Source organism: Macrobrachium nipponense, chromosome 1, assembly GCF_015104395.2.
Source record: "Macrobrachium nipponense isolate FS-2020 chromosome 1, ASM1510439v2, whole genome shotgun sequence".
Taxonomy (NCBI): Eukaryota; Metazoa; Arthropoda; class Malacostraca; order Decapoda; family Palaemonidae; genus Macrobrachium; species Macrobrachium nipponense.
Window position 1 is genome coordinate 202,925,890 of NC_087200.1, and position 17,806 is coordinate 202,943,695.

At 42.0% G+C, this 17,806-nt stretch overlaps 1 protein-coding gene across 1 annotated transcript in view; it reads right to left on the reverse strand.

Moving 5' to 3' along the window:
- The window catches only part of LOC135220024 (CD209 antigen-like protein E), a 160,206-nt gene that overhangs the window by 83,300 nt on the left and 59,100 nt on the right, over window positions 1–17,806 (reverse strand). The window lies entirely within an intron of this gene.

Below are 17,806 nucleotides of genomic sequence, written 5' to 3' on the forward strand. Positions count from 1 at the left end.
CTGCTTTGGCACCAGGAACAGTCTGTTGTAAAATCCGGGGGAATTCAGGTCGGAGACCTGTTCTACGGCGTGTTTCACGATCATCTGATCTAGCAGATCGTAAAGCACTTGTTGCTTTTCTCCCCGATAAGAAGGTGACCTGTCCCTGGGTGTCGTAGACAGCGGGGTGGTTTCAGGAACGGGATTCGGTAACCCTTCTTTAAGATGTCCAAGGACCATTTGTCCGCACCTCTCTCTTCCTAGGCTTGCGCAAAAAGCTGAAGCCTGGCTCCAACCGGTGATGAAGGACTTCTGTTTTCACTTCTTGTTCTTGGCAAGCGCAGTGGCTCTGCCTCTGGAAGTGCCTCTTCCTCGAGGGGCTGGTCTCGAGGAAGAACTACCTCGAAAGGGCTTCGATTTCTTGAGAATCGAAACTCACGAGGACGAAGGAACCGCAGGTCTCCTTGAAGATTGTGCGAGGAGATCTTGCGTGGCCTTCTCCTGTAGGCTGGTAGCAATGTCTTTTACCATAGCCTGGGGGAAGAGATGATCCGAAAAAGGAGCGAAGAGCAAATCTGCCTTTTGTGACGGAGAGACAGATTTAGCTGTAAAATTGCAAAACAGGGATCTCTTCTCAAGAGCCCTGTGCAAAAGTGAGCTGTAAGCTCCTCCGAACCATCTCTGACGGCCTTGTCCATACACGACATTACGCTGGACAGCTCCCCCAGACTAATCGAGTCGGAACTCCTAGACTTGGCATCCAGAAACTCCCAGGAACACCAATCTAGAAAGTTAAAGACCTCTAACGTCCGAAAGAGGCCTTTAAGGTGGTGGTCCATTTCCGTAGTAGACCAGGAAACTTTCGAAGAGGACAGGTGAGACCTCCTCGAGGCATCCACAATGCTTGCGAAGTCTCCTTGAGCTGACGAGGGAAGTCTAATACCTACGTCTTTCCTCCCGTCTCATACCAAATGCCAGCTTTCCCACTAAGTCCTCGAAGGAATGGTGGCAGGGCAAAAGAAGTCTTTCCCTGAGACTTCCTTTTCTCCATCCAGTCATGGACCTTAAGAAGAGCCCTCTTAGTTGAAAGGGATTTCTTCATTCTGACAAATGCCGAGACCTTGTTGATCTTGGAAGAAGAAAGTTGTGAAGGAGGAGAGCGAGGAGCTTCCGGATGAAACGTATCTCCAAACTCCGATTGAAGAAGGCGGGTCAATACCTGGTAGTCAGAAGAAGACTGCCGCCAAAGGGTTTCTCATCATCAACTTCAACCGAAGCGTCGCTAACCTCTGCTTCCGACACAGGTGAAGTCGGAGGAAGTAAGGCTGAACTAAGGACTATCTGGTCTAAGTTTCCAAGAGGAGCGTTGCTGTGAAGTGGAAGGCAAAGCTGACTCCTTAATAGAAAACTCCGGTTGTCTCTCTAAGACCCGAAGTAACTTGCAAAGTCTCATCAAAAACAGGTGGGTGACGACGAAAATCCACATCCTCGTCCACCCGAGCGTCCGCTGGCGCACACCTGACGTCCGCTGGCGCACACCTGACGTCCGCTGGCGCACACCTGACGTCCGCTGGCGCACACCTGGCGTCCACTCGCGCGCTGCTGGCGTCCGCTGGCGCACACTTGGCGTCCACTGGCATGCGTATGACGTTCACTAAAGCGCGCTTAACATCTCGCGCGCGCTCTGCTTCCGCCGGTGCACTCTTAGATGCCACTGGCGCTCGCTTGGCTTCCGACCGAGCGTCAATATCCTGAACTTTGGCTTTTGCAACGAAGCGTCCACGCAAATTATTCGAGCTCTCGCACCGCAAGTTTACGAGCGGGTAATACCGCTTCATGCGCAGAGCGAGTAAATTCCTCTTCACGTCCTCTAGAGAGCCGCTGGGAGTCGCACGAACTTTAGCAGGCGAAGAAAGTGGAGAGATAGACGAGCGGAGGAGAGAGGGAGACCTTCTAGATCTCTTCACAGGAAGACGGTCATCCTTTCTCCTGGGAACGTGGTTGCTCCCTCTCTTAGAAAGAGCATCAGCAAGTTGTTGCTGCAAAGAGCGCAGGATCTTCTCAGTAGGAGAGGATTCCTTGTCAGGTGACGGGCTGATCCTGTGAGAAGGCGAGGGGCGAGGGACGCCTTCTTCCTTCTCCCAGGAAACTGCCGTTGAACGCGCTTGGGAGCGACTGGGTGGGCGCTCAACAAAGTCATCATCCGATGACTGTCCTTACGTTTCTTCTGTGGCGGGAAGGCTGCGAACATACTCTCAGGCGAAGATCGCCGCTCGAGAGCAAAAACTGACGTGAAAGCGTCGATCACCAACGCTCCTTTTCAGCGGGCGTGAAACAGACTGAGAGCTCCACACCTTGTGCGGGGAGGAAGCCTCTGAAGAAGAGAAGCACTCTTTCAGGAGACGTGCACGCACACGCTCCTTGGCAGTCTGGGTAGCGTCAACAGATACTGCCGAAGGCACGTCAGATCGGTGGGCGTTCCCCGTAACCCTCCTGCGGCTTTCGACATGCCCTCTCCCTGAAACCTGGGAGTCCGGCAGCGGTCTAGGCCTAGAGGCGAAATGGGGCCGATCTGACGCACCTCCACAACGAAGGAGCACTGTCCACTGCATTTGCACCTTCACTTTTGCTTCTAAGGCGAGCACTTGGATTCCTAAATTACGAATCGACTCTAAGATAAGCGTAAGGGTATTAACCCTCCACAGACACTGTTTCAGGGCCCGAAGGCAAACACTACAGGGTTAGGAGTAGTCATTAAAGGAGGGTTAGTAGGAGAAACATGAACTTGTTTCTCCTACTAACCCTCCTTTAATGACTACTCCTAACCCTGTAGTGTTTTGCTTCGGGCCCTGAAACAGTGTCTGTGGAGGGTAATACCCTTACGCTTATCTTAGAGTCGATTCGTAATTTAGAATCTTAAATGCTCGCCTTAGAAGGCAAAAGTGAAGGTGCAAAGTGCAGTGACAGTGCTCCTTCGTTTGTGGAGGGTGCGTCAGATCGGCCCCATTTCGCCTCTAGGCCTAGACCGCTGCCGGACTCCCAGGTTTCAGGGAGAGGGCAGTCGAAAGCCGCAGGAGGGTACGGGGAACGCCCACCGATCTGACGTGCCTTCGGCAGTATCTGTTGACGCTACCCAGACTGCCAAGGAGCGTGTGCGTGCACGTCTCCTGAAAGAGTGCTTCTCTTCTTCAGAGGCTTCCTCCCCGCACAAGGTGTGGAGCTCTCAGTCTGTTTCACGCCCGCTGAAAAGGAGCGTTTGGTGATCGTGACGCTTCACGTCCAGTTTTTTTGCTCTCGAGCGGCGATCTTCGTCTGAGAGTATGTTCGCAGCCTTCCCGCCACAGAAGAAACGTAAGGAGTCATCGGATGATGACTTTGAGCGCCCAGTCGCTCCCAAGCGCGTTCAACGGCAGTTCCTGGGAGAAGGAAGAAGGCGTCCCCTCGCCCCTCGCCTTCTCACAGGATCAGCCCGTCACCTGACAAGGAATCCTCTCCTACTGAGAAGATCCTGCGCTCTTTGCAGCAACAACTTGCTGATGCTCTTTCTAAGAGAGGGACGCAACCACGTCCCAGGAGAAAGGATGACCGTCTTCCTGTGAAGAGATCTAGAAGGTCTCCCTCTCCCTCTCCTCGCTCGTCTATCTGACTTGATGAGAGAAAAGAAAGTAGATGTTGTGTGTGTGCAAGAAACGCGGTGGAAAGGAAATAAAGCTAAGAGTTGGGAGATGGATATAAGCTATATTATAGTGGAGCAAATAAACAAGGTAGAAATGGAGTTGGCATAGTACTGTCTAGTGAACTAAAGAACTCGGTAATAGAAGTGCATAGAAAGAATGACCGTATCATCAGATTGAAGATATGTTATGGAGGAGAGATTCTGAATATTATAAGCGCATATGCACCACAAGTTGGTTGCACAGAAGAAGAGAAGGGAAATTTCTGGAGAGACATGGATGGAATAATGCAAGAACTGGAAGAGCATGAGAGGGTGATAGTTGGGGCAGATTTGAATGGCCATGTCGGAAGTGAAAATGAGGCGATTGGGCGGGTGCATGGGGGCCATGGAATTGGGGAGAGAAACCCAGAAGGAGAGAGTGTAGTGGACTTTGCTGTGTCATTCGACATGGCAATAGTAAACACATTTTTTGAGAAGAAAAGGGAACACCTAATAACATATAGGAGTGGGGGAAGATTCTCCCAGATAGACTATTTCTTGTATAAAAGGATAAATCTGGTGGAGGTCAAGAACTGCAAAGTTATTCCAGGCGACCATGTAGCCCCCCAACACAGGCTGCTATGTATGGACTTGAAGTTGAAAAGGGAAAGAAAAACCAAAGCTAAAGGGATAAGGAAAATTAAATGGTACGAATTACAGAAGGAAGGGGATAAGAAGAGAGAGTTTAAGAGGAGGGTTTTGGAGGATATTGATATAGGGATTTGAAGATGTTCAAGAATGGTGGGCACGAAATGCAGCAGTAATAAGAAGGCATGGAAAGGAGCTGCTAGGAGAGACATCTGGTATCATAGTGGGAAGAAAAGGATAGTGGTTGGTGGGATGAAGACATTGAGAAAGTAGTAAAAGATAAGAAGGAGGCAAAGAAAAGATGGGAAGAGTCACAGTCAGTGGAAGACAGAAATAGGTTACAGAGAGAAAAACAAGGTGGTGTGAGAAAAGGTGGTAGCCCAAGCTAAAGCAAAAGTCGTATGATGATGTGTATAATGAGCTGGGGACAAGGAAGGATTAAAGAAGATGATGAGCTATCAAAGGCTAGAAATAAGAGCACCAAAGATATAACACACATCAAACAAATAAAGAATCAAGAGGGTGTAGTGCTTAGAAAGGAGGAAGACATTGTGAAGAGATGGAAAGAATATTTCGAACAGTTGTTAAATGAAGAAAATAATAGACTAATAAGAGAGGATGGGCAAGTGACATTGGCATGGTAATGAGGTTTTCTAGGCAAGAGGTACTAAATGCACTGAAGAAGATGAAGAATGGGAAGGCAACCGGACCAGACATGATCCGTGGTGGAGGCATGGAAAGCATTAGGAGATGAAGGAGTGGATATACTGTACGATCTTATGATAAAGATCCTTGAACAGGAAAAGATACCAAATGAGTGGCGTGGGAGTATATTGATCCCAATTTTTAAAGGGAAAGGCGATGTCCAAGAGTGTGGTAATTATAGGGGCATTAAATTGATGTCCCACACTTTGAAGATACTGGAAAGGATGATAGATGCTAGACTGAGAGAAGAAGTACAAATAGGATAAAGAGCAGATATGGGATTTATGAAGGGAAGGGAACAACAGATGGTATATTTTGTCTGAGGCAAATAATGGAGAAATTCGGGGAAAGACAAAGGGACCTACATATGGTATTCATTGACCTTGAAAGGCTTATGACAGAGTCCCGAGACAGGAGGTATGGAGGAGCCTGAGGGAGAAGATGGTGCCAGAGAAGTATGTGCGATTGATACAAGAGATGTACCGGAATGTATTTACCAGAGTGAGGAGCAGTGTTGGGGGAGACAGAAGGTTTTGAGGTGAGAGTAGGATTACACCAGGGGTCGGCTCTGAGCCCATTTATCTTTAACATAGTGATGGATTATAATAGAGGAAGTAAGGGAGACAGTACCATGGAACATATTGTATGCGGATGATATTGTTCTGTGTGCAGAGAGCAGGGAAGATCTGGAAGTGAAATTGGAAAGATGGAGACAAGTACTGGAGGACAGAGGAATGAGAATAAGTAGATCCAAGACAGAATATATGTGTACCACCACTGAGGGGGATGATAGAGAAAGTATTCAGCTTGGTGGAGAGCAAATAAGGAGAGTTGATAAGTTTAAGTATTTGGGATCTTTTGTTAACGCTGGAGGAAGTATGGAAGAAGAAGTAAAAACATCGGGTACAGGCAGGCTGGAACAAACTGGAGAGCGGCCTCGGGAGTTCTTTGTGACAAAAGAGTGCCGCTTAGGTTAAAAGGAAAATATTTCACAAGACGGTGGTAAGAACAGCAATGCTGTATGTACGGAACAGCAAGCATGAGAAAAGCAGAGCAGAAGAAGATGGATGTGGCAGAAATGAGAATGCTTAGGTGGATGTCTGGGGTAACAAGAGTGGATAGGATCAGAAATGACTACATAAGGGGGTCAACTAAGGTGGTGGAAGTATCAAAGAAAGTGCAGGAGGGGAGGCTGAGATGGTATGGACACCTGTTGAGGAGAGATGAGGACCACGCTGGGAGACATACTATGGGAGTGGAGGTGCAAGGAAGAAGAAAGAGAGGGAGACCAAGAAAGAGATGGAAGGACTGTGTGAGAGGAGATTTACATGAGAAGGGAATTGATGAGGCAGAAGCGCAAGATAGAAATAGATGGAAACGGCTCATCCGAAACGGCGACCCCATATAAAAATGGGAAAAAGCTGGGAAGAAGAAGAGTAGGAGAAACATGAACTTCCTGACGTTTACCTGAAACGCTCCTGGAGGAAGACCTCCTTAACCTATCCCGTTCAAGCTTACGAAGATAGGACTCATACGCTCTCCATCCAGAATCAAAAGACACTCACATTCCTTGCAGCGACTTTCAATACATACAATCATGCTCTCTGCAACTCTTACACAAAGTATGAGGGTCTACTGATGCTTTCAGTAGCCTACTCGACAATCACTCTTGGTACAAACCTGGCACTAGCCGAACTAGAACCAGACATCTTATTTAAAGAGAAATCAAGCCAAAATCAATCAAATCCACAATTAACGTGTGCCTAGCCACCGATCCAAAAGTCAAGATACCAAAAAATAAAAAAGGGGTACTTATAGTAGCCAAGTTTCCTAAATTCAAGACGGAGGTGCTGAAAACTGTGTTTACAACACCGGCGACAGAAAAATTAGAATGAAAAAAAAAAAAAAATAAAATGGGAATGGTTCCTGATACCCGCCTCCAGCGGCGGGAATGGGTATTAACCACCTGACTCCCACTACGTGTGTCGTAAGTTTTTTAATTTCTGTCGGACTTCGGAAAATACAGCTATATATATATCTGACAGGTAAGTTTCATGAACAAAACTAGTAGTAAATGCGAGCATTTAAGACTGGAATGAGAGTACAGTTCAATAGAATATACAATTGAGGCTCCCAAAACGCAAGAACCCATAGGGGACTGCAAATTGAAATCTGTCCAAAGGACAGAAAAAGCCATGGAGACATAGTCTCCAGTTTGACATAAGATCCTTCCTCAATGACGTGGACGTACGTCCGGTAGGACCCTGAGGTCCCTCCAGGAACGTAGTCCCCCGATACTGAATCCCACAGAGCGCACTCTGCAGGATCCCTCCTATTCCCTTCGCCCCTTCCAGCGTAGCCATAGGAAGTAGAGGGAATGGGAAGGAAGACTGGACGCTCTTGCTCGCCTTGCTAGTGGAACTAGCAGGAGAAGCGAGTTGCAGGCAGCCATCAACCTGGAGAAAACGCTTTCCTGAGGAGGGTTAAGAAACTCTCGTACAGCAGGCGAAACTTTTGCCGCCACTAAGACCCGTCGGTCACGCGAACGTGACCGTCATCTGGGTGGGACTGAGTGTGCACCTGACTGGAGAGAGCCGATACCGTCCTCCGACACGTCCAAGTCCTTGTTGAGGCCGAAACCTCTCAAGAGAACCGAATGTGGGAGCCCCTACCAGCCTCTGCGTGCACAGTCCCGCAGGACCGTCACATCAACCCTGGGAACCAAGCAATCTCTGTGAGAGCGATCACCGGCAAGGCACAAGTCACCTGAGCGATTCGCTCCTTTCTTCCACTCTGTGCCTGTGTCATGACGGTGAACGGACTCAGTGTCACCAACACTGGATGCACGCAAATCCGGAGATTTATGTGCACTCGGGGACTCGTGAACGAGCACACAACACTGAACTAGTCTTTGGGGCACAACTCTAGGACTAGCAACAGAAGTGCCAACTAAAGTTTACACTTCTACAGCTCCCAACACCCTAGGCCCTGGGGACAGTGTGATGATACACGTTCCCGAAGGAATGGGAGACCCAGCGGAAGACCCAACTGCCTCCTCAGTTTGAGGAGGCAAGACCCTTGTAGAGTCCTATGACGAGACTTCTTAGGGGAGGAGACTACCTTCTCCTTCTTCAGCAGGGAGCCTTAGAAGTTGAAGGGGTGGAGGCTGATGAAAAATATGATGATTACAATGAGGAAGATGACACTTGACGAGCTCTTTCCCTCTTCGACTTCTTCAAATTCTGTAAGACTTCTTCTACAGGATGAAGTACAATTACCAGCAGGAAAAGTTAATAATCATAGGGCAGCGGTGAAGGCTTTGTCCAGTGACGTAACTCCAGGATAGCAGTGGTAAATCAATATGATTTCCAGCAGGGGATCAGTACACACACTCAAGGACCAATATCACAACATGCTATGAGTCACAGGTACAATTCCAAGGTTAGGATAACCAATACGAAAAGATATCCAACCATCTACTGCTGTAATCACTATCACCACTGTTAGCCTGTAAAAGAATGAAAATATGATTTAAAGTAATAAGGATACTCCTCTTGCATCCAAGGGCACCGTCCTCCAAAATGAGAGGAAATCCCCCAAACACCAACACCACAAGCCCTCTTTTCTACCTTTGTCTGATAGCTAGCGAAAGTACGAAGGAGAAGAGAAATTATCAGAAGAAACAAAGGGCACACCTCTGAAGTTCTCTTCGGTAATTTCCAAAGCGTAAGCATAAATTTCAGATAAATACATGTCTCGTCCTAACGTTAAAAGCTGAAAATATGTACTAATATAGACATTGGCATACCTTTGCTGCCGACCTTTAACACAAAGCAGTAAAGCAGCTATCAAGGCTACCACGAAAGGTGGGTTTGCATAATTAATTATTAAATTAAATTATTTAGTATTAATATCAAATACAGTAAATACATATCTATTCAAAAAATTAAAATAAAAGATCCCACTGGGAAAATGATTAACGGCTAGTCAGCAAGAGCTCACAAAAACACGTTATCGGAAGACGGCCGAAAGCAAAGTGGAGTGTTTACATCCAGGCCAGATGGTAATTATTGCCTAACCACCTTGTTCAAGAATTTAACGGCCATAATTCCAGCCCACGCTGATATGTAAAGGACCAAGGGTTTGTATATTGTGTAGGAACAATTAAGGATTATAATGATGTTAGGAATCATGGAACATCCCGAGTAGTAGGCTATATGCCTTCAATGTTTAAAAAATCGGTAATTCTACAGAATAGTTCCGCACGGACTGCAAGGAATGTAACCGCGGATACAACATCCCCTAAGGACTGGGCTGTCCAATGTATTTCGCCGTGTTTAGAACTGGCCCCCGGGGGTTAATTCAGCCGTACGAATAAATATTACTTAAAATTCTTGTTCAGGAGGTAAAACTGCATAGAAAACTGCAACTGCCATAGTCTAGGCTGCCGCAGAATAGTACCATAGATCTACCAAAACTGTTTTTACTCAAACTAAGATGGAGCAATTACTAGGTAGCCTAATTAAGATTTACCAAACCGTCGAGGACGTGGCCCTGTTATTCTACTAACTTGGCTTCAAAGGAATAACGGAGTCTTCAGTGACACAGAAATTGACGCAAATCTCATGTCACAATTAAAGGCTACTTTTGACTCGGCCTCTCCCTATAAACCTTAGGCTAGTCTAGGGTAGAATACCAAATGGCAGCAGGCCTATACCGTAGCGCGAACCACCATCCCAAAAATCGGGAGTTGTGGGCTTAATTTATGACTTGGGAGGAAAACCTGACTTTAAGAGGAAAGTAGAGGTCTTGAGGTGTTGCTTCGTTGGATGCTGGTTCTTGATTACTGTCTATCCTGAGTTACTGGACATGTTAACATAGATTTTTGGTAAGGTGGGTAGAGGCTCTACAACAGTCCCATTGTAGCCTATGTTCATTTTATTAGAAAATTCTTGAAAGATGTCTAATAACGGTGGAAACTACCCATTAGTGACTTTCCCCTCGAAGACAACTTGACACAACGGGGATAACCTACTAGGCTATAGCTAGTATACCTAGGTGCAACTACTCTAGGCTACGTATGGCCGTTCAATTTAGTCGGGGGAAAATTTAATGCATATTTAAGAAGCTATTTTGGCAGGTTACATTTCCAAATCGCTTTCATCGACCACCAACAGACTCCTAAAGATCATGGACACGACAACCACGATAATGAATGAAGAGGAAATGTCTACCTAGTACTACTAGGTATAATGGAGGAAGGGATACCAGATCCAACTTCAAGTCAGATGACTTCATTGAACAGAAAACTGCTGATTTAACAGCATCACAGTAACATACCTAATCATCATTAAATAAACATTACACTGACCTCACATGGAACCATAATGAATATTGGATAGATTTCCACCAAAAAATACTATATTTAATTTCACCGAAAACTCAGTAAATCGTCGTCGTCAAACGTCATTGTCAACATAAGGAGCCTTGATAGATATCAATTGAGACCGAAAAGTTTCGAATTAACACACATATGTTCTCGTTCGGTGGAAATAAATTTAAAATTTGATTTAAGGTACAAATGCATTAAATATTCAAACTGTTTAACGATCTCGCAACATTTTCGGTTTTGATTCCAGGCTTGGAATTTTTTTCCAAAATTGGGCCTTGGGGACATCGCCGATAAGGACATAAATAATCTGCAACCTTCCTTAACCGCAGATAGGAACATAGGAATTCTTCATACCTGAAATTCATTTCCTCAACCTTGCATTTCCTATAACAAGTATTTCATAGATTATCAACTCGAAAAAAAAGCTATTTACCGCTACGGTAATATATATATATATATATATATATATATATATATATATATATATATTTAAAGAATGAAAATACAGTCTGCCAGAGAACCTACGCTCTTAGTCGGGGAGCCAGTCACCAAAATTGAGATTTACCCTACACGGCGAGCCCCTTATGAATTTATGTATTTTTATGATAGATTAGTGTATCCCACACCATAATCGGGATGGCTCTTGAAAATCTGACCTTTCGAACATCTCGATATTGCCATAAATAGAGCCATATATAAATCTATCTCAGTAGCACTGGGTACTCTGATTATCTGCTATGCCATATGCTTGTTTGTTCAAGTATATAGCCACTTAATATTTTGGTAAGATAACCATGAGGCAATGTGTTTTGTGACAGTATATAGGAGAATAAAATATATTTACATTTAAAAATGGTGTATCATATGCAAAAATAACAGCTCTTCCTCCCAATTTGCCGAAAAAAGTTATATGTTACTCCTCAAAGATTTAGCTGTAATTCACAAATTATTACAGGTAATTTGAAAACATTTTTTCGAAATTGGCACAATTTGTCAAGGATTATATACATATAAAGAAGTATTATTCCATATGAATAATAACAGTATTATTAGGTCAAAACTGAATGCTACCTCAAAATTCGTAATTTCCATCTTTACTAAACAAAATGAAGTAACACCAATTATCGGTCAAGTCAACTGTTATATGATGTATAATGTGCATCATGGCACATAATAACAAGAAACAAATAAAAAGATAGACACGCATATATATATATATATATATATCTATATATATATATATACACTAGTTTGCAAAATTCAAAACGACAATTATACATCATTATTTAAATTATCTGTGGTTGGAGAAACTCTAAGCATCATCGTCATCATCTGATATGTCCATCTGCTTACACACACACACACACATGCTAATTAAGGTCCTCACGGCATGAACAAGCTACTACATCACATTCCATTTGCTTATGACTACAAGGGCAGTTTTTTCACGCATATCTGTTTGCAATTGCAGAATAGTGTGCTTTGCATTGATGATAGTAGTGAATCTTTTGTCATCACTACAGGATGTACTGCACCACTCGGTAGCATCATCCAGCCAAATTCGAGTGGTGATGGAAGAGATGGCGGAGTCTGCATGTTTGGAAGATAGTCCTTAAAACATGTTGGCGAAAGACATCATCTGTACGTGGTAATAATTTTATGTTCTTCTTCCTAGCATATAAGTGATGTCTAAGTTCATTGAGATTGCTAAATTCCTGTGGATGGTAGGCAGTAATAGTGGCTGACTTCGTCACTGTAATTATTTGGTCAATTAAAGAAGTACTGATGTTATCGTTTCCCAACTGGGAGCAGATTCATGCTAGATCAGCTTTATGAATACATGTCGCAGCATATAAAGTTTTCTTGCTTTTACCATAAAAGAAGCTACTATGAGATTCAGAGTCTCTGTAACACGGTTTTTTGGACTTTGCTCTTTTTCAAAGCATCGGATGTAGCTGAAAGTTGACATATGTATATTTTACAACCACACACAAATTTTGTCAGCATTATCAATAACCTAAACCCGATAGTTTTAATTTTTAAAGAGTAAAAATGTTCTAGCCGACGCCATGGCCAATGATTACGAGCCAAGAGTCGAAAAACATTCATTACGTAAGCAAGGTAAACAAACGCCTTTTGACTAAATGTTGCCCCGCCCATCCACCAGACAGAAATTCCATCGGCTCTGAAACCCAAAGACTTTATGACTGGCGGAACGATACAAAGATGTGGTTGGGGTATCAGTGCTAGCATAGTAATACTACTGTAGCAGTAGTGCCGCAACAGTATAGCAGTAATATACATGAATTAAACGTTTAGGCCAACTGCTGGGATCCTTGAGGATCATTTAGCATTTCTTACAACTACTCGAGAAATTAGTTTTTATAGCCAGAAGTTACATTTTCTAATCCAACAATGCCCATGGTAGCCTTCAGTGTTATCCTGAATCATAACGAGGCCAAAGTGGGTGGAGCCTCATGGTTATCATTTTGACGATAATTATTGGTGAAGGTTTAAAGCCAAAATACGGTACCGGCTATTGTTTTTTCAGTAAGTAGGTAGATAGCCAATAAATAAAAATTGTTTGACATTGGATATAGCAGTTATCAAATCAAGCTTGTCTACTATGTTTTTGGTAATTACCAACTATTCCCTACATCTTGTCAATCTGATTGTGACCTATAAAGTAGACTGTAATTTCTTTGGAAACTTATTTTGGGAGTTAGACTAATAATCAAAGTGCTTTTGTATTTATTAACATATTTTGTTGGTTTGTTCATTATGACAATTATCAGTGGAGAGGTTCCAGAATTCATAAAGGTGTACTGCTTTGCTTATATTTAAATTTGTATGTCATTGTTGCCAGAGGTTTAGCCTTCGTTACGTATAGCCAATCATCCATTGAGAAACAGGGAAGAAATTATGTCATAAGTTACGTAACGAGTGCGTTCGAAACCTTTTCTCTGAGTAAGTTGGCCCGTCTTCAAAAAAGGTCACTTTTGCATTATAAGTACCAAATTTATTCAACCTACGTAGTGCAGAATACACTCAAAATTTATGTGTTGATATAATATGTATTCTGAATAAGCGTTATATTTATGAAATGCATAGATAAAAAGTTATTGCGAAAAAACCGTGTTACAGAGGCCCTGAATCTCATAGTAGTAGCATCATACCCACATAGGGCATGTACTAAGGGAAGCATCTTTGCCTCATCAGCATCTATAACCTCGATGATCTGATAAATAGGGATGAAACAGTCTTTGTTTGCATGTATAGCTCCTTCAAGCCTCTTGCTGCTAAGTAATCATATACATATACACTTATCACCACAATGACTGAGTCAGATATCTTAATTACAACTCTTGAACATCCCATATGGATATAGGCTGTTATAGACATGAATAAACGTGTGTCAGCTTCTTCTTGTGTGGATGATACCAACTTCACGATATCCATCCTTGTCCTTTTCTTTAAGACTTGTATTTCTGTTCCTCCCTATTCTAACCTCTTGCCTATTTTCAAACTCACCAGTCAAGACTACAGTTACACCATCTGAAATGATATGGCCAGATTTGACCACTGCTCGTACAAATATTGCAACAAATGAGCTTTACTTGTGTTACTTGCGAGAATGCTATCCCAATTTCTTATGACATGGCTACTACTGATACTATACTCCATTTGTGAATGTCCTCGTCTCTCCCAACATCCACTGGCATCTTTCAAACTGATTCCACTTTTCATGAATGGGAGGAGGGTAGTTGTGCCATTCATGGTTCAAAACTTCCTTCAGTTCCACAGAGTGACCATCTCTTTCTAGTTCCATCACCAGTCGTTTCAAGTATATGGTCTCACTTACAAGTTCATTTACCTTCCTCTTCTGTTATTGTTTTTTTTGCACGGTGCTATAGCTTTGAATGTGTGAAGATTAAGTTTCTTAACTTTACCAGTACTCATAAACTCAGCTAATGCTTCTTTCCATGTTCTTTTTAACTCAAGTAAATCATCACTGATTTGATCTGTTGCCATACTGCCATCAGCTATGGAGACCAGACGCTTATTGCCATATACAAATGGGTTAATAATCTGGCCACTCTCAATGGCTGATATAATGTGATCACGTAAGTTACATTCTCTTTTCTTTTTTGCACTGCTTCCTTCATTATGACACTCATCTTCGGTATGCATATGTGCCATCACCCTAATTGAAGTTGATATTGCAGCTGCAATTGGTAGAGTCTTAAACCACCTGGTTTGTGCATTCTTGTTCATTGTTATTCCCTTTAATCCAGCTTGACTCAACAGACCTACCTTTTGCATCACAGTTCTGTGAACATTCCACTGCCATATCTGTCCAGATTGCATTAAATTCTCCAGAAGATCGCTTCACAGTAAAGTATCCACGTTCAAATGCCTCATAAATTTCAGGAGCCTCAGTTTGAAGATTGCCCATTTCATTTAGATAATACATGACTGCTTTAATGTATTTGGTATTATCAGCAGCTGCTATATACTCAACTATTTCTGGAGTTGGCTCCTGCCATTCACCACTCCTCTCTGCATGAATGTATGACAGTAGGATTTCTATCATATGTAAGTAGATACACCAAACTGGTCTATAAAAATTTGAAAATGTGGTAGGTTTTGAAGTTTGTGCACTGTTTGCATTATGGGAGTACCCTCTTTTAGTTCCCTGCCCAGTGAGGATATTAATTCAGTTATTTCTGTCATTACATCCATACCGATTCCTTCTTCAATCACCCAATGTTCAAATGCATCAAAACTAAGGGCTTCCAGCACCTCATACACAAGCATGTGGGCGTTAATCGCTTGATAGTAACCTTTACCAGAGAGGACTTTTTCTGCTGTGCCATCTTTCAGTACATTGCTGAAAACAAACCGTTCTTTCAAATCTGAACCATACATAAGCTTTCCTAGATAGTGTGTTAAAAAATGGAAGCCCCTTACCCCAAGAATCAGGTTTTCATTCTTCTGGTGCATTTTTGCACTGTGTAAATAATCACATAAATAGATTCATCTTGTGTAAAAACAGTACGTCATCCCCAACTTTTTGCTGGTTTTCATGCATATTTTCACTGCTTCTGCTACAACTGCTGAGTGAGTTGGTGAATTGGGTATGAAGGGGCAGTACCCAATCGCTGTAACTGGAATGTGTTTATGGTTCAGCGTAGCATGAAACACTTTCCATGTGGGAGAATCAACTTCTACCTCAAGAAGTTTACTAAGACAAAGTCTGAGTAACTTCCAGCAGAGATTAATACTTGTGGTATCTGACTGTGAGCCCTGCAAGAATTCCAGTATCATGCTGTTGGCCTTTTCTGGGAACAGCTCACGCTTCAACTTCTTTACAGAATGGACTGTGTTTATTGACAGTATAGAAGTGGCATAATACTATCTATGTGTGGTACCTACGCTTGTGTCTTATATCCACAGGTACCTTGCCAAATACATGGCCTTCCAGTAACCCTGGTTGGTACTTAACCATGACTGTCATATGTGTACTAGAGCCAACAAGTGTACATTCAGAGAAATCTAAATTATCAGTTGCAAAGTGAGTGAACTTACCTGAAACTATATTTGCAGGTATAAATATATTTTCATCATTTGTTTGTTCATCAACTTCAGCCTCTACAGTTCCTAAGACCCTTTGGAGCTCAATGTAACTAATATCCTAACCGACTAAGCACAGTTATGATATCTTTGCTCCTAGTTTAATGCTACACATATACAGCTAAACCAACATGCAAACCAGTTACAGCAGATAGTGTCTTGTGAAATGTTTTATGCAAATATCAAACTTTACCGATAGTTTAGAATAAATGTATTTCCATTAAATTTAGCAAATTTGGGTAAATTTTCCTTATCTTAGCTATGATATTTTATGAATTGCAGCTTGATTATTTAACCAAGTTGTAAGAATTTTTCGGTAAATTTTCCAAAAGTTATCATTTGTTTCATGAATATCTTGAGGATTAACAAGAAGTTCATTTTTACCTACATTATCTGGAATTGCATCAGAAAGCAGAAGTGTAACTAAATTATAAAGACTGGGTGGAGTTATGGCCAATGATTGATCATATTAGACTTCATAGGAATCTAATCTACTCTTTTTGTGCCGTTTTCATATCCCTTACATCTGATTTAAATTTTAGTTATGAGAGAAAATGGTATTATTTAAAGGCATACTATACTATTTATAATGCTTTGTGTCAGTTGGTGTTACATGAATATTTTTGAGGTTGGGCCAAGTTTTATGCTAATATCAAACTTTACCGATAGTTTAGAATAAATGTGTTTCCATTAAATTTAGCAAATTTGGGTAAATTTTCCTTAGCTTACCTATTATTTTATGAATTGCAGCTTGATTATTTAACCAAGTTGTAAGAATTTTTCGGTAAATTTTCCATAAGTTATCATTTGTTTCATTTAAAAAATTATCCAAAGGCCTATAGGTGTAATGTTCTGGTATATCATTTCCATCTTTATTGTTGAAGGCCATTTTACCAGAATACTACGTGAATATATAAACAAACAATCATATGGCATAACATTTAATGAAAGTGGCCAACGCGAATAAAATAGATTAATCTAGAGAGCTATTAATGTTCAAAAGGCCAGAATTTTAAGAGCCGGTCTGATTATGGTGTGCTATATATTAAGCTATCTTATGAATGCATCAAAACGTAAGGGGCTCACCGTGTAGGGTAAATCCCTTATTTTAACAGATAGAGGCATTTGGCTCCTAGACTATCTCTACTTTAATGTCAGCACTCTGAGTTGGGTAGTGAGTGAAATTTATTGTCCCTTGTTTGCATGGTGTTTTTACGTTGCATGGAACCAGTGGTTATTCTGCAACGGGACCAACGGCTTTACGTGACTTCCGGAAACAATCTGGTGAAAAATTACGAATCTTTTATTTTTATTTTATAAAAGCAAAAAGCCCTGCTGCCACATGGACCTCAGATTCCCTAATGGGTTTCTAAAACTATCGTATATATTATTTTCTTAGTTTTATGTAATAATAATCATATTAAATATCGCATATACTAATAATACTGTCAAGTGTCAATAATACCGTATCTTATTATGAAATCAGGACTCTCCGAGACCTGATGAAAAGGATTTGGCAATATAAACAAAGAAGACGAATTATTAAAAAGGAAATTGTTCTTAAGATTTGAGCTCTGTAAATTTCAGAAGGGCAAAGCATGAACTGCTATTAAATGGTACAGTGGAATCGGAAAAAGCGGCGTTTTCATACAAAATTCAGCAACACGAATCAGATTGACATCACACGAAACCTTCATATCAGAACAGAATTGGAGGTAAGAGTGAGGATAGACTAGCTTGGAAAAGAAAGAATAGCACATTAAAAACACATCTCTTTAAAGAAAAAAATATAT